Below are 27318 nucleotides of genomic sequence, written 5' to 3'. Positions count from 1 at the left end.
AGATCATCCGAAGGATCGGACCTGGCACAGCCATAGTGCCGTGTGCTTCCCTTCCTACTACATACTTCCATGTATGTACTGAACCAAAGTTATTCTTTCGACGATATGTTGTGGTTCTGGTAAAGGCTGCCAACGTAATATCGGGAGATATTCTTGATAGTTTCCGATTGCACCCGCATTCTCTTTCGTATTGTCTAACATTGTTCCAATACCTCTTGTCAGACCCCGAGGGTGCAAATAACTTGTACAATCGATCTTGGCTAGCTCGTGTTGGACCAAATTCGGGCGTCTCTTCGTATATTGGAAAATTATTTTCCGTTTCACCTATTGGCCAACTCTCGTTTAATTTGAATAGTCGATTAAGGCGGATGTATCTGAGACCTTGATACCGGAACGTTGTCCATCCTGTAAGATTAAATGCTATCCTGGGAACCACACGCATGGCAGATAGGGGCAATAATTGGCCCTGAGTTTGCAGATATCCTCGGTGTAGTGTTAAGGTTATTGCCAGCACCATCCATATTTTAAGGTAACGATTCATATTATTATAAATTAGTTAGTATATCTGTGGACTTATGAAAAAATTAAATTTTATAAAAGTAAAATCTTTGAGTACATATGCGTGCACTACATTCTTGTCGATTTGGCTGTTTTAACGGAGGTTGGTACCGATGATATGTACATTGTCAACTGAGTATTCGTGTTCCGCCTTTGTACCTTAGATTTCAACTTAGGACAGCAGAGATTGCTATAACGACAGCAACAAAACAGGATGATCCCAGCCCCCAATATCAAAATCACCGGCATTAACACGGACCCCAATCCGGAAAAAAGACCACTCAATCCCTTACTAAATATACCACCGACCGAGCCAAGTCCATCTTGTAGTAGATCTCCTGTGCTATCTCCTATCGTTTTTATCAAACTGCCGGCATTTTGTGAAATTTCTTCTATTGTCTGGCCAAAGTTCTTCATAAATTCTTCTCCTCCAACAAATTCGAAAGGCTTCACTGTAATATTCTCATATCGCCAGTCAGAAATGTTCATGTACACACTCTTATTCAGATCTTCTCTCCAAACTTGTAAACCCAAATCCACATTCTGTTGGGCTTGATCTAGACTGATACGATTAGCACGTAGTTCCATACCAATGTCATTCGTCTCATTGATGTAAGAGTCCCTATAGGCTGTTAATTGCTGAGCATGTTCTTTTATCCGCAATGTTCCTTGTCGGATTTTAGTGAGATATACTTTGCTGGAGTCAAATATTAACTTGCCAGTTAAATTAGCCAATTCGTCCAAAACCAATCGGTCGATGGCTAGTTCGGCGTCACTCATTTCCTTATAGTTCTGAAAAGAGGTCAGAGATGCTGTGGCTTGTCGTACTATCATTTGTCGGTTTCTTTCAATGTACTTTTCCATTAGTACAAGTCGTTTATTTGTTAGTGATGCCCTTACTTCCATGGTAGCGATCGTTTGATCCAGTTTTTGTCGTTGAGCTGTTTGCAGTAGAGAGAGTTCGTTAATCTTCCTTCCTAGTGCAGTGGACCTCTGCGTGGCCTGTGTCATTCTATTATTTATTTGTCGGCTAAGATCCACCGTCTCTTCATGTAACTGGGATGAAACTGTCGCAACGACGGCGATCGTGGATATCACAGCGAATACTAAACATATCAGTCCGGACAGGAACCTTTTACGCCTTCTACGCGTTCCCCGTTGTGCGGTATTTCCTGATACCAATTCACCTTTAATTTCTATTGGACCCCCTGGAAAGCGTGGTCAGTTTAGCTCCGGATCAAAATGAACATGGTCCCAAAAGGCTGCCTTCAAAATGGGTCCACCCACAGGGTCGCGACACAAATCCTGGTTATGTGATATTCTATTTTTACATGCTTCATCCGATGCAGTAAGAGAGGGGAAGTATTTCCACATAGGCCTGGAAAAAGGTACCCATGTTGATGTAGATGCCCTAAACCTAGTCGGCACACCATCAAAAAGGTTATTCCACCTCATGCCCTGATTGCCATGATTAGCATACACACTGTGATCCAGATTTGGAAAAGACGGTTGTATCCATTTTACTCTGGGGGGGAAATTTGTCGTTGGTAGATCACCCCATAGAGTGGTATTCATTCCTGGCCAGAAGTTGCACGAATGGGCTATTACAGCACCCCCTGGCCATAAGTGCTCAAACCAATCCTGATTAATCCATCCCCCCTGGGCCCGGCATGGTATCAACGGACTGCGCACATACTGCCAATCACTTACTGTAGTCATTACTATTTCTTGGATGATTATATCTGCCTTATTTGGTTCCAGGGCAGAGATAACTCCTCTAAAATCACACCTTGTACAGATTCCTATTATGATACCTTTTTCCCTCCAGGAGTACAATTGTTGCCAATAGGTGCCCCGGTAGGCTCTTTTTTGTACTAGATGCCAGCATTGTGTAAAACTATTGCTACTGGCATTATACTTATTCAATTCATTCATTTCGGCTCTGTCCCGATCTCCCATTGGCTTTTGACGGCATGAAGCTTCAACAGCTGAATAACTTTCGAATAGTCTCATCATAATTAGTTTAAATTTGGTAAGAGCAAACATAGAGTAATTCTTGCCAAGGTCATGAAACGACATGTATTGGTCCCCATTCCAGAACCAGCGAATCCTATAAGATCCTATTGGGCGCACGAACAGGTTCGTTTGTTTAAGAACATCATAGGAAATGTTGGGCGTAATTTGACCCAGGTGCCGCTGACATAGACAGGTGCGTTCAAATTCTTGTACGCTTGACCAATATCTTCCATGTGGAAACGCCATTTGTTGTAATGAAAATCGTTCAGCCACTACGTAACCAAATGACTTACTGTAAAACAACTCAGGCCGTCTATATACATGTCGCTCCGCCGTTTTATTGAAGATGCTCATCAAGTGATAGTCCTCCCATTGTGTATCATTTAAGGTGATCCATTCATCAGGCAGGGGTCCCCGTAGTTCACCTAGCGTCCCCTGAGTGAAAGATCGTGCTCTACCTGTTACAGGATCTGCGAGTCCGTGCATGCCTTTCGCCGCCGTATGCAGCAACAAATCAGATGTACAAATGATACCAATAAGGATAGACAGAGAATGAGGAAGGAGGTCCATGGTACGGATAGTGGTGGTTCTCGCCCCGTCATGAATTAAATATAATCGCGCACTAGCCCTAGACTACCGTCTGTAAAAACACAAAATAACAGATGTCGTCATTTCCGTCCTGGAACCTTATAGCGGGGTTCACAATTGTGGTAATACAGGAGACCCATCAAATTTGTCAAAATTATACCGTGGGTCATTGTGTATGGTGCGCAGGAGTGCCAAGAATCGGTCAGTCTTTTGATGTTGACGTTTCCACAAAAACTCCCCTACGTAATCGGCCAAAAGGTGACGTGCTAACCCACGAGACCTATGTAAGTGATATTTAAGCTGGCCCCAGGCCCCCTCGATTTCATTAGTACAAAAAGCTGTCCGAGGGTCCTTAAACCAACGGGAGTGGTCCACTACACCGTGTATATAACCCTTCCCCCAGCTCTCTATGCCCTTGTAAGAAGGGTAAGCATCGGTTAGAATTGTGGACCCCTCCGCCACATTTTCTACTATGAGTTTTCGAAATACTTCGGCAGTCCTGTCAGAAGTTATCTCAATGAACATTTCTCCGGTAGCTTTATCTATGCCCCCAAACGCCCAAATGGCTTTAACGGCTGGTCCCTTGTCTGAGGCAGTCCGGCGTTTAGCTAAGTGCGTTTCGTCAATGACCACACAGCCGCCTTCATTTCCCAAACGTCGCTTATTCCTGTGAAATTCGGCCGTACAAAGTTTTCGCAATCGGCCGCACCAGGTTACCGTTGAACGCTGGCTAATCTCGGCTTCATGCGCAATTTGGGTTTGCAACGCGTCATGGGCCCAAAAGTAGAATAATATTAACAATTTGGGAAGTTCTACCTTGCTTCCTGCGAATATCGAGTGTTTCCTTATAGTCGCCGTAGTATCGCAGGGGTTGCATCGCCACCTAAACCCATCGTCGCCTGTCGACGTATTTTCTTCTTTCATTATTTTTTTACATCGCTTGCATTTCATCTTCTGCACCAACAACCCGTGATTTCTCAGAAATAGTACACAATCTTGTGTGTTTAGTAGTGCACCCGATTCGACCAAACTCAACACATTGTATGTTCTTTTCCGCGTATCTGCGCAAGTAAATAATACGACATGTGGCGTCGATCAACTCCCCATCGTCTTTAGCGGATCAAACCCCCCTTTTTCTTGTCGTTTCATGTGTACTGACTCTCTCATATTTTAATCCCGTGTTATTCTTATGACAGGGTTATTTTTTTCACTTGTTCCTTACCAGACCTAGTTATTTTTTCACCCTCATTTCAATGTACATGTAAAACACTTACTATCCTACTACACACCCATTTTATGGTGCAACAACTATTGCCGCCTAGACCTCCGGGCACTTATTTCACAAGTACCCAACTCTTTTATATTACACTAAAAAACGACGATTTGTTATATAAGTGCTGCACTAAGGTGTGTCTAAAATATTGCAAGTAGCTGCGAGCGCAATAAACAATGGTTTCCGATACCGTTTGTTGAGATTTGTGTTGAATTTTAGCTCTGTTGAATGCATTTAATCGAAGAAAATTCAACATGCGTCAAAAAGCCACAAGGTAGTTCTAGGTAGTTCGAAGTTTCCGTAGTTTTAGTGTAAACGTATGTGCCGCGAGAGGTCTGCCGGTGAGCTGTGACTTGAAGTGTGGTAACTGCGTAAACGGCGTACGGAACAAAGATTCGACAAGGTTCATGTTCGCACTATACCTGACTAATTATCTGCAGAAATGGAAATGACTATAACTCGAGAGATTGCGTAAGCCTAACTTAAAGGTCAACGAGTTCGGACACATACGCAATTGTTATCTCATAGATTGGACATGTCATATTGAATCCAAAACATCATTCTGAAGAACTACGGATAGCAGCCTCGGAAATTCGGTCCCGGTACGGCATAGGATATTTTGGCCTTAAGGCTGGAGACTGTCGCACGACACATACGGCTTACGGTCTATAGCAGTGGTTCCCAACCTTTTTCGGCGGCAGGGCCAAATTTAGAATTTCAGAGTACGGTCGGGGCCGCACGAATACCAGGGCAATGAAAGGAGCCCAAAATAGTCACCAAAATATGGAAATTCGCATTGTTCCGATCATTCGCTCGTCGCTATTGGCCATTGTGTTGCCGCGCTCCCGTTGCTCAGAACAATCAACCTTTACTGGCTATTTCGGAGTGGTTTTACTGCCCTGGCGAGATTTCAATTCGTATTTTTGGAATCAGTGCGACACCTCCTTCCGATAAACACCGTCATATCAAATTATTCGGACGCTTGGGTCGCGAGCTATAGGACTATCAATTATGCTGTTTTTTGCCGGCTAATCTGTACGCATCTCGGCGTATTCAATCGTGAGTCACTTGTTGCACATCTATCCGTAAATTAGTTATCAATACCCAGGGCCGTAACAGCACTTCGTCAGTCCCCCCCTAAACGTTGCTCTTGGGCCCCCTCATGCTAGATGGCTGTTTACCGCTATTTATCATCTAAATCGGGTGTCCGTTTTAGGCAGCTTCTCCCGACTAATCGCGCGAAGCGCGAAAAATTTATATAATTCATGATATAATCGGGAATTGAAAATATATTGGTATCAATTTTTATCCTCTCTCACCTCACGTAATCAGATTGACCGGTTGAGCCGAGTGAGTTGTGTTTGAGAAGGTAGGACCACTCAATAATAATTAAACATCTTCGGGCGTATACGCGATGACAGGAACGAAACAGCACTTCGTCAGGCCGCTCAAAACACTTAGGTCTTGAGCTCCCATAAGGTGCTAAACCGTTTAGCGAGCCAGCGTGGAGCGCGAAAATTTTCGATTATTCAAAATAAAATAGGTCAATAAGATCAGGAATTGCATATATATTGCTATCAATTACTTGTCCTCTCTGCTCACGTAATTAGTTTTACCGGTAGAGCTGAGTGAGGTGTCTTGGAAACTGTAGGGCCCGTAAATAATATTTTAACATATTTGGACGGGCGGACCCGTTGGTACGACTTCGTTACATGATGTTATTTTGTGACCTCCAGTCTGCTATATCAAAAAATACAGAATCGCCCAAACGCACTAAACTAAAAGATGCACACGATTTCAAATTGGTAGTTCTTCACTGGCATATAATTCTTCCCTGCAGGATAGTAGCCGATTTGTCTCGTGAGGTTCAGATTGCCAAGACAGGAATATTCGGCGCCAGTCATTTAGGCGCCTGTGGTCAATTATACCTATATGTATTTTGTATATACATAACGTAGTTTCCGGTCAGCGTAAGGGCAGTCCTTTTCGGCCAAGGTTTTCCCGCTGTCGATCGTTCTGGCACCCTTCTTGGAGTCGCATGTTATATGGCCTAAAACTTTATATGCCTTCGTGCGTCGTGACGCGGTAATGGCCAACGCCGATATGCCCACTTCTATAAATCTTTCGTATTTTATCTTGGTGGAAAAGTATCCAATAATGAAGGTACTTGAAAACTTGAAATCGCGCCAGCGCGAAATTTTTTTAAAAAAGTTGCATAAAATTTCATAAAATACTCTATAATTCATGCTAATTCACTAAATAATTTTGGGCCCCCTTCGAGCTCGTTCCCCTCAATTGGGGGACTTGGTGTGCGGCAGTTACGGTCCTGTCAATACCTACCAGCAGTGACGTAATCTTAGCAGTCTACTCACAACTTTCCTGCAATCCTAATTGAAAACTCCAGACTCCAAGCCAAGCAAGAGTATTTTATAAATATAATTTTTTTTTCGTAAATCGATTTCTCAATATTTTTGTGGGGGCCGCAGAAAGGCTAGCTGGGGGCCGCATGCGGCCCTCGGGGCCGCGGTTGGGAATCACTGGTCTATAGTGTCTATATGTCTGCTGCAAAATCGCCTTTGGAAAATATATTACCGAATAAATACGTGGATGAAAGCCGAAAATTTGGTACACTGTTACATGAAATGATCGAGAAGTAGCCTCGTGACCGTTTTCGGTATGGTACACTGTCAAAATTAATACGAACAGACCAACATCGAATTTTGCGTAAAATTTACTGAGGAATAGGCTGATCAAGCGATCAGCTGTTAGCCGCCTTCGAAAACGAAACAGCTATCGCGCTTGACAGGGGTTGTATTTGTAAGCAAATGGCCTGAAGGCCACAATTTCACGGTGAAATTGACATTGGAGAATATAAAATAAAACTAAATATTTGAATGCAAACCGAGGATGTTAGTAAACTGTTTCGTGATATCATCATCTCATCACCTATCTCAGTATGGAACACAGTTAGCGTTAACACAGATACACCGGCTTTTGCGTGAAATCCGCAATGCGTTAGGTAGGCTAAGTGTCAGATCAGCGCACATCTCTACCATACTCGACCTTGATAACGAAATTGCTGCCCTAATCATTGAGTGCCAACCTTGAGACTTGGCACAGCGTTCGATACTAAAATCAAGACATACGATGCAAAAGCTCATGACGGATCTAGCTAAGGAGCATCGTTAAAATCAATGGAGACCAATACCGGCTTTGCGTAAAATATGTTTGCGATAAATGATGAGTCAGCTCTCACTCGACTTAGGAAACGAAATTACCACTAACATAGTTCAGTGACAAACTTGAAACTTGGTACAGCGTTCGATATTAACATTAAGACTTACCGTACCAAATATCATGACCGATCTCGGTATGGAACATCGTCAAAATCAATGGATACCAATACCGGCTTTTGAGTAAAATCTGTTTGCGATACATGACGGATCAGCACACACTCAACTTCGGAGACGGAATTAATACCCTAAACTTTGAGTAGAAACCCTGAAACTTAGGACAGTGTTAAATACCACCATCACGATATGACATACCAAGTTTCAAGAATTATCATGGTGAGAAACACTATCAAAATCGAGCTATACCGGCAAAGGTCGACTAAACGCATATGACGGTAACCGAGTTCATATATAGATACGATTGTTACGTCACACCTTAAGGGCAACCAGGCTATGTTGCCCCGCCTGCTCGGTAATTTTATGAATAGGAGAAAGTAAATCACTGTTTCTTTATTGTGCGCGGCTTTGAGAGAATAGACAGTGAAAGCTTGTCATGAGCGCTACCGGGGCATGCCCCGGCTAGGCATTCGCAAAGCAAAAACACGGAAGAGAATTCGATTTTCGCAGAGACTTCGCTAAATATGGGCATTTACAAGCGAAAGGACAAGAAGAATACGATTTTCGCTGTGATTTCGGTATATTTAGATTGCTGTGCGTCTATAAATGGTAAAGAATTGTTATTGAACAGAATTTTAGGTGGGGCAATGCCCCAGCTGCCGTATAGGACGAGCCGCCACTGAGGGTTACCATATTTTTGTTTCCTCAAATTCCGAACGCTCTTCAGCGCCCACTAGCGGATTTCAAAATGAGGTGTGAGCACATTGTCGATCAATATCACTTCACTTCACACCAGCAATGCAAGGAGCGTAATTGTACATCGTTAAATTATGTTCATGCCACGCCGATACGATTATTTATCAGTCTAATGCTGGTGTGCACTGCACCACTGAGCTATATAAACACCGCACATCCCGTGGTTTTCAACCTTTTATGGTTGCGACTCCATTTCCAATTTGAAAATGTGCCGTGGCCCAGCTCAAAATTTGATGAGCTGATTACTAATTAAAGGTCGGCACATTTGACTAGACTTACGGCCTATTTTGGAAGCTAATTACGTTCAACATCTTCGCGAACCACCATCTTTGAATAAAGCATCCACTCTAACCGACTCTATGAATATACCGTTATCTTGTAATTACGATTATAATTAGATTTCTTTATGTAAATTAATGTTACGTTTTATTCATTTTGGATCGCAGTTTCTGCGAGGGCGGTAGTCCCCATATTAAAACCAATATATATGATACCAAATCACGCGCGACGCGAAGAAAAATTTTAAGTATCATAGATATGCCCAAAATAATCTTTTTTAGGTTGACTAAAAAAAAATTATGGGGTTGCTTCAAACCTTCAAAATTGCAGACATTAGGGCATATTTTAGAAATTCCTCCGGGCGCAGTTTTAACAGTGAAATTCCGGACTTGTCCGGGAAATTCCGGACGTATGGCAACCCTACAATATATGGAAACTGCAGAAGAAGAATTAGCATGATAAGTACAGGTGGAGATTATTGATGATAATTTCTTTTAAGTTGTCATGATAAGCTTTTTTTCTTTGGAAAAGCAGACACCCTGTTTCTTTTAATGTTTCAAAACAAGCTTAAAGGGCCACATATTCGGGTCATGTACCACAGTGAACAATTCTCTTCTACATAATATACCAACAATACAATGTTTATTGTTTGTAAACTTTTACGTTTTGCGGAAGAGCAGTATGCTGTAACAAAATGCATTGACCGATTAAGTCTGCAGGACGGGTGTATAAAGATAGATAACGTATAGAACTGCATTAGGTACGGAGCTACTAATCACAATCTTAAAACGAAGAGTTATATATAAAGATGATAACTGCTACCGATTTAAAATAGTTGCATCCAAATATAAATTTATGGGTCAATAAGAGGTCCTGATCGAAAGAAGATAGAGAACTACTGGATCCAAGTTCCCCGAAAACTCAGTTATTCTGTTCTACAACAACCCAGGTCTCGTCATTATAGATGATATCAATAACAATATTTGATCTGTTGCTGTTGCACGCTGACCGCAATGTCACTAACGAAAGCCAAAATTTGATTAATTTATGAAAATGAGAAAAATACATACCGAAAAAAGCTGACGTGATAGAGAAATTCTGATGACAGAATCGGATTCAGCAACCTAAAATTAGTCTGATTCAATCATTGAAATTTTTGTGGCAAAATGATTTTGAAATTTGTAGACCAGTGTATTTTTAAGGGTCAAAAAGTGCTTCTGATTGAACGAAGATAGAGAATTAATGGATTTAAGCTCACCGAAAACTCACTCATTCTGTACTACAACCCAGGTTTCATGATAGTTGATTTCAGTAACAATATTTGATCTGTTGCTGCTGTATGCTTACCGTGATGTCACTAACGGAAGCCGAAATTTGATTAATTTATGAAAATGAGAAAAATTCATACGGAAAATATCTGACGTGATGGAGAAATGCTGAGCACAGAATCGGCTTCAGCACTCTTAAATTAGCCTAAATCAATCATTAAAATTTTTGGCGCAATAATTTTTCCGAAATTTGTAGACCATTATGATCCATAAAACGAGTCAATTACCACTCCCCTCGGTCTGTAAACTTGACCCGAGGCATTGCAGCGAAACTCAGTCTTCGCAACCGAAATGGTGACCCAGTGAAAATGCAATCATCAGCGGTATCGCTTGGAGGTCCGGCAAAGGAAAAATGACCACAAATTTAAACGGCAGTTAATCAATCAAGCATTCTATCTATATATAGTGGAAGCACTGTCGTGCTTGGCTCGACTTTTGAACTTCAAGCTTGCAAGTCATAGATAAAATTGGGATACAGCTTTGCAAAGCATCACATAACTCTTTGTTGAGCAAATCAAAGATGGATCCATAATAGGATTGGTTTTTTAGCATGTTTTTTTAAATCACGCCTTTACCTTTTGTTAGCAATACTTGATAAAAGTTGCGATAAAAAGTTGCATGCAAAGATAGAAAAAGTTGCAACATAAAATTAATTACAACAGCTTAAAACAGCAAACAACACAAATGCCGGGTATTTAGGAAGTTTTCGGAAGCTGTAAAAAATTTGCAAAAGTCGCAAAAACTTCCCTACTAATAAGAATGACATGGATATTGTTATTTCTATATTATATTCTATATTCACAGTAAAACTTGTAAAGTCTCACATAATCCGGGCAGCAACTTGCCCCCTAAGGAAAAAGACGAGATTGAAGTCAATTTTTGCAATTTCAGTAATACAGTCAAATTGGTATTCATATGTAGGCTAATACATAGAGAGATCAGATTACAGAATTGCGGTTAAATTATTGATATTAATAATAAAATAACAACAACAACAACAGCGTTTATTTTCTAGCGAAAAATATTCATAGGTAATGAATGAATTTGGTCAGTATTATCGGTACTTGCATACACGTGATCTGATCATAATTGTGTCGTACCATCCTTACACCGATGTTAGATTTTGACTGCTACCTGACTTTACACCGATCGGAAGATGTCTCTGAATTAAGAGTAACATATGAACGCGTGTAGCTGTTCGCAGATGCGTTTGTGGTATATGTCTGTCAAGCATCTGGGGATAGTGCTATGGTACAATATTATGAGGAGATTTCCTTATAAGAACACGTCATATGCTATGTCGGGATCAAGTCACTACCTTCGAGTCATAAGTCATGTCGAGTCATTCTATATTTTTACTCGAGTCAAGTCAAGGCACTCAATTTTTGGATGTGACTCGAGTTAAGTAAAGTCAGGTCAGGTCAAGTAACGAGACAAGTCACAAAGCCATGTCGAATTTTCGAAGTAAGCGGCCTGATGGAAGCCATTGTATTTTCCAAAATGATTGAACTATACATATTGAGTCACGATTAATTCTGAATCGAGTAACAAATATCTATAATTATACCTTCAACGGGGCGTTATGACTCACATATACGCAGAACTGATAAACAACGCCTGCAACTGTCAGCCATATAGATGCTAGAATATGAAACCACAGAAAGTTGAAACAATTTGATATGATGCAATAAACAATCCATCCTACCTATACCCTACACGTTCGCACGATACAATTCAAGCCAACACCAATTGTTGACGAGTAATATAAATGTATGCACTATATCAGTCCGATATTACAAGAGATTGTCGCTAATGTGAGCATTGAGTACTCTATACCAGTGGTTCTCAACGTTTTTCACCTCGCGGACCGGTAAAATTTCAAAAAATGTTTGGCGGACCGGTGGACTTTCAAAAATTGCAATTAACCCAAAATGTAAAGTATGTCACCGTTTTCTTGCAAGTATATGGTGCCACAGAGTGACATTTTGAGGGTTTTGATCGTAATTATTTATGTTCAAGATGGCATCCATTGTACGGCAGTGAGTTTGCTGAGTCGATGTAAAATTGCCATGCCCAGAGAAAAGTGCTACCTCCAAGAGTCGTTCACAGTTTTTCGTTCCGAAGGCCATGGATTTAACCGACCTCACGAACTCGAATAATATTATTCTCTTCGACAATATCGAGAGAAGAAGCGTTACGGAGTCTGACCAATCACCTTGTCGTGCTACTTTGTTCATTGCCCACTACCAGCAGACGTAGGCTACTATGAATAAAATGTGGGGTACGAAAACACCTGAAAACAGCTACACCTGACCATCCACAAAATCAGGACCGAAAAATCACTTCGTCAGACCCCCCCTAGCCCCAAACCACACAGTGGATGGATGGTTTCACCAGTCCTTGTGAGTGCATTCATTCTATTCAGTGTAGGCAAAGAGGTTATGGAGCCTAATCGCGCGAAGCAATAAAATTTTCTATAATTAATGACTGAATCGGTCAATAATATAAAAGTTATAAAGTTTCAAGATTTTACGGTAGAGCTGAGTGAGGTGTCGTCTTGAAAAGTTTGGATCACGTAATAATTAATTGAACATATTCGGGCCGGCCTGTTGGAATAATTACTTCGTTGCATGTCGTTATTTCGTGACCTACTGTCTGTTATATAGCGAATAGATATTGAAATCACCCAAGCGTACTAAACCAAAAGATTGGTATGTCTTCACTGGCAAATAATTTTCTCTGTGATATGGCATTTGTCCTGAGGTGTACAGATTTCCAGGACAGCGGGATTCGTCGCAAGCCATTCAGGCGCCAATAGACAATTGGATATATGTATATCGAAGTTTTCGGTTAACTAAGCGAATTCCTTTTCGGCCAAGGTTTTCTCGCTGCCGAATTTTTCGGCACAATTTTTGGAGTACCATGTTAGCCTATAAGCTTCATTATGTATTAGTGCGTCTTGGCGTAGTAATGGCTGAGGCCGCAATGCCTATTTCTATAAATCATGTGTAGTTTTTGTTGGAAGGGCACCCAATAATCAATACATTTAGTGCCACTGAATCGCGCAAAGCGCGAAAAAAATTGTAAAAATTGGATAAAGTTTGTATAAAAAATACTTTATAATTAATGTCCATTCACGAAATAATTTTGGGCCGCTTCAATCTCAGCCCCGCTCCAATTGGGGGTTCAGGGTGCGGCAGTTACGGTCCTGCACAATGTGAATGATTCGAAAACGAATGAATGCGCAAACTGCGTGGTTTGGCGACTAGGCTAGGCTTGTACTTGTCGCTTGCATGTCGTCAAATGACACGGCTTGAACTTCAAGTCAAATCGAACATGTTACATCACGAAGTTCTGAATAAGTTTAAAATTTGATGAATAAATTATTTTATCGATGAACAAGCCTTCAACATACTACATTTTGAAATTAAAGTATAAAATCGAAATAGGCCTGGCGGACCGGCAGGAAACTCGTCGCGGACCGGCACCGGCGGTTGAGAACCACTGCTCTATACAATAGAAATACACTATTATAGATAGATTACTGCTATAGTCTACGGCAACATAAGCTCTAATCACCTCGTTTACGGTCAATTGTTTTGTGACATATCGATGGTGGCTCAGTAAGACCAGGCTGCTCAGTCGTTGAATTACTGGCTGCTCACAAGGCTATATCAGCGTGCCGAGGACATGTAGGCTACTTCTACTTCTACTTCTACCGACTTAGTCGACACCAAGTATTGAGCATTTTATGGCAACCAAAAAGTGCTCAATTGAATTATTCTCCGGCCGAACATTGGCGTCGCGTAGGTTGTAATTGTTAGGTCCCGTGAAAAAGTGCCAAGTATTAATGGCGTGTGGGCCGCGCCATAGGTTTTCGATTTAGCTTATGGCCGGGTACGTTTAGGGTTGCATTGAAAACAAACGGTGTTTTAAAACACTTTGTTTTAAACAGTGTTTCAAATAAGCGCCTTTTTTAAAAAACGACTTTCATCCCTAATTTTGACAATGAGGGCAACCAACTAATAAATTCTTGTCACTGTTTCTGACGCGTGTACGTTGTCATCAGATCAATGTTTGGTTTGTTTGAAATATACAAATACATACTTATTATTTCCATGTCGTCGGTCACTATATAATCAAATAACAATAATTTTGACTTCGTATCCCAATTTTATAAAGTGCGGCCCGCAAATGGATTCACATGTTGGATGCGATCCGCGAACCCACCACCGCAATTTTTTCATCGCGACTTCCATATTTAAGAAGTCTCACAAAAGTCATAACTAGGGCGATTTTTTGGAAATGTTAAAATAAGTCCAATCGAATACTCATGTCTAGTATGTAGTCTGGAAAGGCAAATAATAAACAATATATATAAATCACGGGTTTATGTTCTATGAACTCATGCAGCCATATCGGGTCTGAACATGGTCATGTCACGATGAAAATATTACTAAACCTGATTGAATGTCTTGTCTTCCGATACTACTTTCTCTCTCGTGGTGCCGAGACAGGACCAGTCATATGGCGTTATCGATACTACTTTCTCACGTTGTTCCGACGCGGCACTGAATTCAATGAGTGGCACTTTATCAGGTGTCGAGATCCTGTCTGCTGCACGCTAAATCTGGCAATGGGTACTAAGCAAGCGTTGCGTATCTCAAAATCTCTTCTGTTCGCAAATACAAGCAGTCCAAAACGTAGAATGCGGAATAGCTTGTTCCGAATTATAGATACGTGAATGGCGAGATTCGCAAGATTGCTTGCTCGTCCGATAACAGTTGAATGGAGAAAAGAAATAACAGCAACAGAGCAATATAAAGGTAAACGAGAACGGACGGCGCAACAATTAAATTTACCAATCATCAATCAAACAGAACAATTAAGAGGTGTCGAGGAAAATAACGGAACGCAAATAAAGGACAGTTGAATTAAACTGATTCACTGAAACATAGAAACTGATCAACTAAAAACGTGACTCGTCAAAACACTCCCCCACTTGACCGACTATGGTCGGTCAACAGATTCTTCTATCAGCTAATCTTTCCAACTTGTCGTTCAACGAAATCCATGGATTAGGTTTCAACGAAACGTCCTTTGACGCAGCTGTTTTAACTTCACCTCTGTAGTGGATTCGTCCCAAAGCAGTAGGCAATATTGTGTCTATGTCGAAATCCCGAAGCGCAGGGGTGGAAACATCAACAGTTGATACCATACACTTAGCGTCAATCAATGGTTCCGCAGAAACGTGTAACAATTTGTGGTGGGGTTTCCCACAGCAAGTGACGGAACAACGCTCCTTACATTGATGAAAATGCTTCGGGTGCTATTTGTGTCCTTTCGGGGATAAGCATCTAAAACACACTTTACCAGGCTTCATAACCAAGTCAGCCAATCGCTGGGCGCGTTTTAATTTCAGAAATTTAAAACAATCTTTCAATAAATGAGGTTTTGAGCAGTAGGTGCATGATAGCTGGACGGATTGAATCACGAGAGACTGGGCAGAAAATGAATTGTCAGGTTTATGGGTACCAACACTAGCCAGTTCATCTTTATGAGGGGGCTTTTCACGTACGTCAACAGGGCGACGCCCATTCTGCGACTTACGCAACGATTCCATCGTCGCCAACTCGGTTGTTAGAAACTCAAACAGGAGATCAGAATCAGGAATGTTATCGGCTTCGATCAAGGGGCTAGTTCTTCTGATCCAACGCTCATGCAACTTACCGGGCAACTGGGACTCTAGTACCTGTGTAAAGAGTTGGTCCCAAGAGACGTCATACTGCGATAAAATGGCCCTTTTAGCAGTAGCGGCATCGAGAAGTTGTCTGACTTTGTCGATCTTAAATTCTACTTTCTGACCTTGCAGTAAGTCTTCGATGTGATTTCTCACGATCGCTTGCTTCTTTCCGTACCTTTTAAGAACGGCTTCTACTGCAGGCTCATAATTCACTGCCGCCGAGGGGAAACCATTGAGAAGGCCGGATGACGAACCTTTAGGAGCTGCCTTTAAATATGAGATTTTGTAAAACGGACTGACCTTTGGATTTTTGTGAACCAATGGCTCGAGCGACTCCCAAAATGCAGGAAAAGTCAAAATATCGCCGTTGAATGTAGGCGGCACTATTCCACTCGGGAGGGATCCAGCGGCTTTTTCCGCTTCTTCGGCAGCTTTCAGCGATGAAGACTTGGATTTGGCAAGAGGAATGTGTACAAAATAAATTTCTTTCGAGCTTCTCATGCCATCAATGATTTCGGACTTGACATCACCATCGTCAAGCTGAACGATTTCTGCATCCACGAATGTCTTGAGATCGGTCAGTGATATTTCTACTGACCGTATGAAGACGTTGATTTCTTCGACAGAGGTGGAATACTTATATTTATTTTCAAGCGCTTGCAAAGACTCGACCACTTCGGCATTCATGCGTCTGAATTTCCTTATAACAACATCAGGTAGACATGGATCTCCGTTGCTTGCCGATGGGTGGTTGACGGACTTCTTGACAGCGTCTTTCAAGATTTCGCACAAGCTGAGTCGGTCTTCTAATGACTTCTGGCGAATTTCTTCCAGTTGCTGTTGAAACCGTCTTTCGGATTCTTCACGGTCTTGGACATATGCTTCAGCTCGAGCTCTTCGAGCTGCAACTGAAATTTGAGGTTGGCAGCTTAACGGTCTAATTTCTGCTGCTGGCGATCAGCTTCACGATCTAATTGCTGCTGCTGACGATCGAGATCTTGCTGATGCTTCATCATCTGAAAAATTATAACTAGTTCAGATGGACTCTCGGTGGTGCTCAATGGAGAGGACTTCAGTTCTTTCTTTTGTGAAGGTTTGCCGGAATCGCGGATTTTCCTTAATCGCTCCGTCAATACAACTTTGCTCCCACTTGTAGCCGCGCCAAGTTCTTGTAATTCGGATCGTAAATCATCGACCGTCATCTTGGCTAATGGCTTCCAAGTCGGTGCCAAGGTTGGAGACTTGCGGGAATTCACCGGAGACTTCACAAAAGACATTAGTCAACGTATGAAAACTATATAAATATTCGCAGATTTAGTGCAAAGCAGATAGATCTTCGTAGGGCAGCAGAGTCTTGAATCTAGACTAATACCAAGTCTCAAAGATATCGGCTTTAATTGGCTTCTTGCGAATTGTTCCGACGCGGCACTGAATTCAATGAGTGGCACTTTATCAGGTGTCGGGATCCTGTCTGCTACACGCTAAATCTGGCAATGGGTACTAAGCAAGCGTTGCGTATCTCAAATCTCTTCTGTTCGCAAATACAAGCAGTCCAAAACGTGGAATGCGGAATAGCTTGTTCCGAATTATAGATACGTGAATGGCGAGATTCGCAAGATTGCTTGCTCGTCCGATAACAGTTGAATGGAGAAAAGAAATAACAGCAACAGAGCAATATAAAGGTAAACGAGAACGGACGGCGCAACAATTAAATTAACCAATCATCAATCAAACAGAACAATTAAGAGGTGTCGAGGAAAATAACGGAACGCAAATAAAGGACAGTTGAATTAAACTGATTCACTGAAACATACAAACTGATCAACTAAAAACGTGACTCATCAAAACACACGTAAGATGTGATGTGCGTTTAGTGGATGCAAGTGCGGCAGAGCCTTACGCGACGTTAGGACGAATTAAAGAAAATTGCTGAAATAAAAGAATAATGAAAAACCTTTGCTGAATATTGGTATTTTCTATAGTTGTTCATAAATGACTAATTTTGAATAATTTTACACATAAAATCACGCAATCACATAGTCGAGCGATAACGCTGTTCATCATTAACAGCTCAGAATTTATAATTACTGATATTAATTGAATGCTATTGTCCCACTAATTCCGACAATCCGAATATTAATAATCTCAGAGCACCAGAAGTCCCTCAAAATCCCCAAGGAATGTGAGATCCGACTGTGTTACGTACTATGACAGCGCAGAGAAACAAAAACCTGATGAAGCGCAATGAATTTGCCTCACTCGTTGATGGCTAAAATTATAATCCGACAATCGAAACGCAATGATACAATGTCCTATCAACTTTGCAAACCGGCGATGTCGTAGGAATCTTGGAGTTGACACGGCAAGCATGTAGTGCAGTTGAAATGCATTCGTTACTGATGGAGCTGTTATGTATTTTCCTACAATAGTTACCTTCAATTGTGGATATGTAGTAGCTTCTTACGTAGCGTGCGTCTGTAGAGTGCATCACACCTTATTCCGTAGCGAACGAGGTACGGTATCACGGGATTTACGAACGAGCCGGAATAGGTTGGCCGAACTACGACCGCAAGACGTTTCTTTGACTTATGCACCAGAATCGCAAGACGTTTCTTTGACTAATGCACCAAAATCTCAAGTATTATTGCAATGAAATATCAGTGAGCAGTAGATGTTAGACGCGCGAAGCGCGAAATTCTTCTAGTTTATGAATTAATTTCGTCAATAACATATGTTCTTGTTTAAATTACTATTATTTTTAGTCCTCTCTCAGCCCACGTGATCAGATATACCGACGGAGCTGATGTAGGTGGTGTCTTCGAAAATGCAGGGAGTCATGTTCATGCGTAACCACTTTTCGGGGTGTGTCGCTTATTGTCTGTGGCACTGGAGATGTATAAACATAAACATTGAACATACACAGGAGATCGCGCGCAGCGCGAAAGAAAGACTTGTAGCAAGCAATCCAGCAAATATCGCTAAACAATCGCTCCGGTGCTGTCGCGACGCCCTAGTTATCTCAATACTTGTTGTTTGCTACACAAGGAATGTAGTTTCGAAATTTTTTGCACTGGTTTGGCAATAGTTAGGACGGGACGGGACGTACCGCACGATACGTAGGCTACATAGCACCATTCGACATCCTAGTAGTTGGCACTAAAATGTTGCATATGTGACTTATGGTTGCAATACGTCAAAATTACCCGGACATGTGCGGAATTTCCCTGCTTAAAATGCGTCCGGGAGGAAATACTGAAATATGCTTAAATGTCCGGAATTTTGAAGGCTTGAAGGGAGTTGAATTTTTTTTCGTAAATTAACATAAACAATATCTCATTTTGGGTAAAATTTATGCTACTTGAAATTTTGCTTCGCACTGCGCGCGAGTTGGTGTCACTACTGTCACATATATTGATTTTATTATGAGCACCCCCGTACTCGCAAAAAGTACAAAATTAAAATAACTTTAATTTAATGTAACAGTTGTAATCGCAATTTTAGGAAAACTGTATATCTCCAGCACAGTGGTTCCCAAACGGTGGGGAATTCCCCACTGGTAGGGAATTTCTGGATTTCTGGTGGGGAATAGACTCACTTTTGAAAAAACCTTTACAGTATTATTCTCCTTTATCAAATGTCGTTTTGAAATGCTGACCGAATATTTCACAGCTCATTTGCAACTCAGCGATTCATATTATCAGTGCCTCCAATTAGCGAGAATCGCCTGGATAGCGACACACGATCTCCAGAAATGTTTTTATTCATTTGTGCACCATCATCGGTCACGAAACGTAGTGGTAGAAAAATTCTGATTCGTTGTAATAAGAGCTCATATTGCTGAACATGTTGGACTCGCTAATTGATAGCACATCCTGACTCATTACAAATGAGATTACATATTTATGTTATTTCAAGTTCTTGTAGTATTGTGCGAAAGTGTAGTTTACGGCGGCTTATGTATATATCGCACGCATGAGGTCGTCAACATCAGGAAGTTTATCTGACCTATATTGTTCGGCATTTAAGTATGTAAATTGATGCTAGTAGTTAGTATGATCGGTCGTGACGGGCTATGGGTTTCTTATGGGCGCGCTGGTGATGTGCCTGGAAACTCGTGTTGGTGATGGTACCCTTTTGACCCCCCCTTCCGCTCGTGATGTGCCATGTGTTCTTATGGGATCTCTGGTGATGGTACCCTTTCGGGTATAGGCTGCATCGGTGATGTGCCATGAAAACTCGTGTTGGTGATGGTACCCTTTCAGACCACCTATCGCTCATGATGTGCCATGTATTTTCACGGGATCTCTGGTGATGTGCCATTGTTTCTTAAGGGATCTCTGGTGATGTGCCATTGGTTCTTATGGGATCTCTGGTTATGTGTCATTGTTTCTTACGCGGTCTCTGGTGATGTGCGATTGGTTCTTATGGGATCTCTGGTGATGTGCCATTGTTTCTTATGGTATCTCTGGTGATGTGTCATGTATTCTTACGGGATCTGTGGTGATGTGCCATGTGTTCTTATGGGTGCGGCCGTGAATTACCCTTTCGGGTATTGGCATCTCTCGCACGTCGTACTTTCACATGTCGTGCTTTCGCGTATAGGTTGTGTTGGTGATTCACCATGTGTTCTTATGGGTGTGGCGGTGATTCGTACTTTCGGGTATATGCATCTCTCGACCGGTGTTGAATATGTATCAAGTAAATAGTCATGTGAATTAATCTTTGTTAATGTGTATATCGTTATTCTTATGGATGCGGTGATGATTCGTACTTTCGGGTATAGGCGGCGGCGGCATGCTAACGTGAAAACCGGGGGTGGCATGCTAATGTTTTTAGGTATACGTGCGGCGACATGCTAACAACGATAATGTGTCTGTCATGTATTCTTACGGGATCTCTGGTGATGTGCCATTGTTTCTTATGGGCGTGGCGGTGATTCGTAGCCTACTTTCGAGTATAGGCATCTCTCGCGCGGTGTTGAATATGTACGAGTCACCAACAATAACCGCACAAACGGAAACGTGGCTTGCAAGAGGATTAAGCAGTGCGTGTGACCTATATTTCGAATGACCTGCGCGCTGAATTGTTTCCGTGCAGTCGTGTGCTACTATCGATTATTACACTAGACCAGTCAGTGTGAAATAGTTTGCTAAATCTAGTAATCAGTCGCATGGTGTTACTTTAGTAATTAGTTTACCACAGAGCCGGCGTTGCCGGTGATTCGAATACCGACAAATTTTCACTTATTTCTGACCCAACCCTAATCCTCTGTGAAGTTGACGCTTATTCAAAAAGGTGTGAAATAATTGTAAAATCCTAATCCGAAACCGATTATTTCGACTTTGGCGTAGTGTGCATTGAAATAGGATTGACAAACATGACTACTTGATTATATCACTGCAACTCATGAATTTGAATTAATTCATCCTGGTTGTATTCGTATGCTCGGTCTTTTTTTATTCGATTGTAAAGGTTGTTACTATTCTGAAGACAAAGTATTTACTAATCGGTGCATATACGTTTTGACTTGGACATATTATATTTTGAGTATACGAGATTTGAATGTCTGAACAATAACTGAGAAATAATTTATCACAATTAAATCCGTATATTACAGCGTAAAAGATATTTGAATGTCAGCAACTCGGTAAGATCATAGTTACTACCACATTACCTAATTTACCCGACCAACTCGTCATGAGCATTCCCGAAATCAATACAAACATGACTACTGACTTGAGTTAACCACAAAACAGCATCAAGTTTTAAATCCACTTGTAGCTTACGGATTATTTGAATGCGGGTTATGTTTTGTTGTAATTGAGTGTACGGAAATAGTATTACGTCTTGACATCTTACCATCTTACGATATTCAAAGAGTCAACCACGAAAACACTGTCAAGTAAATCCGTTACCCGACCAACTCAAACAGTATCTGTACGAAAAACAGCCAAACATACACGAGTCCATACAATCACTAAAACCTAAAATCCATAACAAGTTCGGTTGTATTCATATCCCTACACATCTTTTTTTTATTCAACTTGAAAAGTCGTTACTATTCTGTAAGATGGAGGAATTACTACGCGGTATATTCTGCAAGACAAAGAAATTACTATGCGGTATATTTTGTAAGACAAAAGTAATTACTTCTCGGTGTCGGTGACTTGGGATTAACATATGTTTTGAGTATATGATATTTGAATGTCTGACCAATGTAGTTAAGAATTCATTTCTTACGATCAAACGCCGGTGTTACATTGAAAGTTATCATGCTGTGAACATAAGGATTGACACATTGATTTGACATACGTAATAGTTGATCATGACTTGATTATTAAATTATTTGCGTTAATTAGACCCGGCGTTGTGGTAAATGTTATGACAGCAACAAACTTTTCAGTACCAATGTTATTAACATATTAAGCTGTAAAACTATGTGTGTCTGAAATGTTCTTGATAGGAAAATTACTCCACCTTGGTAAAAATCACTCTGCGTATCGCGGATATCAGAAAATATTTCCAGTAACCAAGACTAAAGATGAAACGACAATATCGGAATTCTTACATTCAACAATCAGTACAATTATTAAAATCTATCGTTTGCGATAAACAGCGCTAAAGATGTAATTATTCCAGTATTCAACATCCGATACAAAATACTTTATCATCCCGATTCACAACGGATAATTGAAACGACTAAGTGTAGAGTCAGTATATTACAATGACACGTCGTTACTATTGAATCCAGCAATTGATACGATTTATTGTCGGGATTTGTGACAGCGCATTGAAACATACACAACTTACAGAGTGTGAAAATATAACTTTGGGTATCGAGTACCGTTTGAAGCGGGCGATCAATACATAATTCCGTTCACACTCTCTAAGGCGTTGTGAAGTCTACAGATTTACACTTCAAGACTTTGATCAACACAAAAACAATTTGGAGTATCTTTACTGGATACATCCTATTCTACTAGACTTGAGTAATACACAAAACTCATAGCATTAACAAAGTCGCAATAGGCGCTACACTGAAATCTACAAAATGTGTTACTATTGTTGTTAGTGATCATAAATTATCATTTGAATAAGTAATTGTAATCATAAAACCAAACTTGCGAAAGTCATTACCATAACAAAAGAATATTGTAGGTTGCTTGCTAAATGTACGCCAGAAATATTTGTAGAACGCTCACGACCAAAGAAATCGGAAATTTCCCCACATGGTCATTCGTCAAAGTTTATGTTGTCACAATACTCACCCCGTAAAAGATATTACTTGTATCTGATTGAATCACCGATAATTAACTTGCTAAATCAAACCATAAGGAAATTTCACTCACTCATCGGATATTAAACAGCGTCACTTAATCGGCGTAGATCGTTTTTTCTAAATGCAAATCATACCTGGCCAACAGAAAACAATTTTCACTCACCTTGTAATGAACCCAAGTGGTGGGCCGTCATTCAATATTTTGTCTGTGTCAAATACTTTGCAATAAACACAATGGAGTGGTTGAGCTTTGCATCATCATGCTGTCATCTGAAAATCAAGCTTACATCCGATTTGTAACTGTATCGTTTACCTAACCGAGTTGTATGCACAGTTCGATATTTTTTGTCATTTAGTGATTGCTGAACATACCAAACGATACACATTCACCTCCGAAATACTGCGTTGATCTCAACCCCTTTTGACGTGATAATCGAAGTACATTTGTTTCGAATTCGTAACAGCCGACTATGACACGACGATTTTTGGAAAAGTTATGCTTGGAAGATTGGTTGTATATCACGAAAAATAATTACCGCTCATATTGATACTGTTATCCCTTGTTCGGTATTTTCAAACGAGTAAAATTTATTACTTGAGTTACTCCGCTTAATGCAAATGTAAACACAACCGTCTTTCAACATCACAAAGACTTCGATACAAAGTATACAATCAAACGCAACAAGTTTACTTTTGTAGGTTGTGTATGATTATCCTGCATAACTCATTTCTTACCAAAGCCATATGAAATATATTCATGTTACACGAAAATATTCCCATGCTACTAACCTATACAATGATTGGTGTTGCTTTCAAAATGTTTCGATACCTTAAGAACTTTATTGTCTCAATGGATGTTCATGTATCTTAATAATCAAATAGTTCAACTCAGAACTAATACGAACAGAAACATCAGAGTTGTTTACACAAAAGTTTGTATGTGTACAGTATGTGAATACCGTGTGTAAGCCCAGCACAATTGTGGTATCCACCCGAGTTTAGTAAACACAATTTACGACACCGAGGTCGCGTCATCTTTCGTAAGACAACAAACCAAGGCTTCAGGATATGTCCATGTCATAGCAATAAATCAGCTACTCCAACAACAGAGTGCGTATGTTTCTTGTTACGGTGCTTACATCTTACACACAAATCAATCTACTTTGCTAACGAAAAGTGGTGAGTCATCATATGGTTGTCCTCACTAGTAAAACATACTATCATACAAAATGATCGTTATAGTTTGCACACCAACGGTACATCGTACAAGTAACAAGTCTCGAGAATCCAGTTATTCAAAAAACGCGAAAGTATTTCTACACCAAGTCGTTATGTCGACGAAAGCGTATATTGTAATATCATGATCGATTTGCATTCATTGGTCACAAACTGTCACTACTCTAAATAATTCTTTTTCACTCAAACACAAACGCATACTTGTCACCATTCGTTTTCATCAAGCACGAGTTCAAGAAACTTACTTACTACGACATGAATTTTTATTTTTATGGTATGTAAATAGGTAATAATTAATTCAAGTAACACTATATCAACATCATCGAGTTGTGCTAATAGATTTACATGTGGTCTTGTGGTTTTCGTCGGGGCATACAGCACGAGCTAACTGTAGACTCCTCTCTGTTGTACAGCTACTCGGTAATCGAAATGCATTAACATGTAAACAACGATCTTGTTTCATCACACCAAAAATATGTTCACTGTCGCGATACTCTGCACAAGACGTACATAGCCTTTTCACACTCGTAATAGTATACCAACGTCAAACAATAACATTTAACAAGACCAACGACACTGAACCCACGACGTTTACCTATGTAAAATTACCACTTTCACTTGCCAGTCCATCGTTTACCTGACTAAACATATTATTTTCCTTTGGAGATCTGACGTTTACCCAGATTAAGAAACCATTTTCACTTGTAAATATTTTTTTCCTCGGCTAACAAACCTTTTTTTACTTGGAAATATATTTTTCTCTGGGTAACAAACCTTTTTCACTTGGAAATATATTTTTTCTCTGGGTAACAAACCTTTTTCACTTGGAAATATATTTTTTCTCTGGTTAACAAACCTTTTTCACTTGGAAATATATTTTTTCTCTGGTTAACAAACCTTTTTCCCTGAGCAACACACCATTTTGACTTGGTGGTCGTCGTTTACCCGAGTAAAATATCATTTTCTTTTGGAGATCCGGCGTTTACCCAGTGTAACAATACATTTTCACTTGGAAAAATACTTTTACCTAGAGTAACTAATCATTTCTCCTGGGTAACAAACCCTTTTCGTCTGGAAAACTATCATTTGCCTGAGTACCAATACCGTTTTCACTTGGAAATAATTTTTTCCCTGGGTAACAATACCATTTTCGTTATGAAAACTGTCAACCACACCGGACAATTTGATATTTTTGTATATTGTTACAACGGGCAGTGACAAAATATACATCAACAACGACTCCGATACATTTGTCTAATCAAATATTCACTTGCTCTGATGCATCCCATCAAAATCATTGGTTACTCACATACAATAACAATGAGCTGTTGTACACCGAAATGCACGCTTTGGAAAATTGGACAATAGGCTGCGATAGTTCTGCGATGTCCGGGTTCGTGCTTTGGATTTTCCAGAGTCAAAATGTCTGAATAAAACACCTCCTCGACGACGGTTGGTATGTGGATAACGGTGTTCGGAAAACGGTTGGATTTATGTCACCCATCGCGATAACAATTCCTGGTCGAGTTTTCCTCCGTCATGTTTGCTATATTGTGTCTTTATTGGTCAATGTATGTCTCGACATTCAGTTTGAAATCGGAAATGATAAAGTATGTAACCGGATCCGGATATCAACTCTGAATCGATAAACCAATGAACAATATTCAAAGTAAACATGTTACACCTGTATTTCCACGAAAAAAATACCATCCAGACATACGTCGCGCTTGTTTGCCCACACCAGTATACGCGCAAATGGAGGTGTGTGACATTGCATGCAATGTGTTGGTATACAAACATCGATCCACAGACATTATCATAGCCGGTAGTTTTGATGTAGATCGAATGTCACCCGATAACAATGTCATACCAATAAGCCACATTGCAATGACTCTGAGTCAATCTGAAGCATGACATACAGACACACAAACATGGAACCGTAACATGGGTTATTCGCACGACGGTGAAAGTGAACTATACAGCAATAGAGCGCTCACAGTCGAATATGCGAACCATGCACAATCATATACCCAGATTTTTGTTGGATATGTACGAAACCAATAAATCGATACATTTCTTTTGCCTGGACATCAATAATACAATCACCGTTCAAATACATCGCTCGAATGTGAGGTTCGTCTGGTGTAAACCCCATGTCAAATAACACCAAAGTGTGCCTTCCGTGTTTTATTATTTCCACCGACGCTTCTTGTCTGTGTCGTAACACTATGGTGCTGGGACTTGAAAAACGACAGATTGTGAAACGGATTGACATGACCAACTGAATCGATGTCAATAGCCTTGTGGTGATGAAAATTTCAAAATGCTACCGATACAGCTAACTGAGAGCGACGTCAATAGCCTTGTGGTGACGCCGTTTCAAAATATCACCGATATGACCAACTGAATCGACGTCAATAACTTTGCGCGATACCGTTTCAAAATGTTACCGATATGACAAACTGAAACCCCGATTTCTTGTAGTGATGGTCGTTTTGAAATGTCCCCGGACGAACTGGACCCTTACGAAAGTGTGTTTTATGATTGGGTGTGAAATCACGAGGCAGTGTTCTATTGCGGTGTACGATTGCAGTCTTCATTCCGCAGAAACACACCTTATTTGATCACAGTATCAGTCCCAGATTTGCAGAATCACTGTTCACGATATTTATCTGGAGTCGTTATGTGGGAGTAGCGACATCCATGCATCGTGACTGAAAGACTGATCGCAATCATTTCGAGCACCGTACTTCGATAGTTCACATTGGTCGAACGCTGCAGTCTCAGCAGAAAACTTCGGTGTCGATAACACGCTGGATATTGACCGATGTATCCAATTGGTCTGGGTGGTCTGTCTGGAGATAGGGTCATGACTATCTTGTAATGTTACAACGCAATAAAACCATCGACTA

At 40.6% G+C, this 27318-nt stretch overlaps 1 long non-coding RNA gene across 1 annotated transcript in view; it reads left to right on the top strand.

Moving 5' to 3' along the window:
• LOC145457855 (uncharacterized) overlaps positions 1–27318 on the top strand; it is a 383081-nt gene that overhangs the window by 189206 nt on the left and 166557 nt on the right. The gene's annotated exons all lie outside the window — the stretch shown is intronic.

The sequence above is a fragment of the Botryllus schlosseri genome, chromosome 2, assembly GCF_051294905.1.
Source record: "Botryllus schlosseri isolate E-star chromosome 2, Bs_hap1, whole genome shotgun sequence".
Classification (NCBI taxonomy): Eukaryota; Metazoa; Chordata; class Ascidiacea; order Stolidobranchia; family Styelidae; genus Botryllus; species Botryllus schlosseri.
This window is presented reverse-complemented; position numbering and strand designations above follow the sequence as displayed.